The sequence below is a fragment of the Rhizopus microsporus genome (genome assembly GCF_002708625.1).
Source record: "Rhizopus microsporus ATCC 52813 unplaced genomic scaffold scaffold_20, whole genome shotgun sequence".
Lineage (NCBI taxonomy): Eukaryota > Fungi > Mucoromycota > Mucoromycetes > Mucorales > Rhizopodaceae > Rhizopus > Rhizopus microsporus.
The window spans coordinates 400,537-401,700 of record NW_019671935.1 but is presented as its reverse complement, the minus strand read 5'-3'; the positions used below and the strand labels follow the sequence as shown (position 1 = coordinate 401,700).

Sequence of the window (1,164 nt, the reverse complement as noted above, 5' to 3'; positions counted from 1 at the left end):
AAAGGGTGAATACAGAATGGGACAAGTTCACTAAAGATGACTGCAAAAGGTATATTGACAGTATGCCATCAAGAATTGAGGCAGTCATTAAGGCGAAAGGTGGATTAACACGGTATTAATAAAGGGTATTGTTTTTTTCTCGGCCATTTTATCTTATTGTTCATTTACCAACTATTAATTTTCCTGCTTACTTAATGCTAAATAAAAAGCCAACCGTTTCAAAAAATTCTGCTTACATACGATGTGCAGTGCTAAGGATGCCGGGCTTCAAAATTACATATATAGAAATCTGAGCGAAAAAATGCGAGATTCTGAAAAACGTTGTCCAGGTTTTTGTAACTACAGTAAATATGCAATATGCAATATATAATAAATGATAAATGATAAATAATAAATGATAAATCATAAATCATAAATCATTAAAACTTGCATTGGACATGCAGAGTATAAGATACCAAAAAGGGTATCAACATTCTGAAATGAAAAAAGCACTCAAACAATTGCCCACATAAATTTTTAATTTTGAGCGTTTGTTTCTAGCTTCGACCGTATGTGACTGGTATGTACTATACACCATTCAATAGCCAATGACCTAGGCTTTCGCTTGATGTAAAATATGCCGTACTTCTAAGTGATCCATGTCCCTTGATTCTTCGTTGAACTAAAAACACGTAAACATGTGGGCAATTTTTTGAGTCACTGTAGGTACAGTCAATCATGACTGACGGAGTACTAATGCTCCCTAGGTGGTGCAAAAGTACCAAATCTGTCACAATAGAATCAAAAGATATGACAACATAATACAAAAGAAACTACATTTTGCGGCTAGGGTGGATCGAACACCCGACCTTTAGATCTTCAGTCTAACGCTCTCCCAGCTGAGCTATACCCGCACTTTTTTTTCCTGAGAAGTGCTATATTTCACCTGAGGCATCAGTAAAAATCACGTAACTCTCAGGTGACCATGGAGATACGTTCTTCCTTGTCTTGATGGTAACTGATTGGTGGGACTGGCTGTACGGCAAGAAGTTAAAGAAGTACATGGTGACGAAGACTAAAGAAGTGCCGGATGTCGTAGAACAATGTCTGCTTAAGCACTGTCATTGAGATAAACGATTGTAATCGGTATGAATAGAGTGAACTCATACATGATAAGATTACGTG

At 36.8% G+C, this 1,164-nt stretch overlaps 1 non-coding gene across 1 annotated transcript; it reads right to left on the bottom strand.

Moving 5' to 3' along the window:
* Positions 1-820: 820 nt before the first annotated feature.
* RHIMIDRAFT_t54 lies at positions 821-893 on the bottom strand. Its single transcript has one exon. It is a non-coding gene; the product is annotated as a tRNA-Phe (tRNA).
* Between the last annotated feature and the right edge of the window lie 271 nt (positions 894-1,164).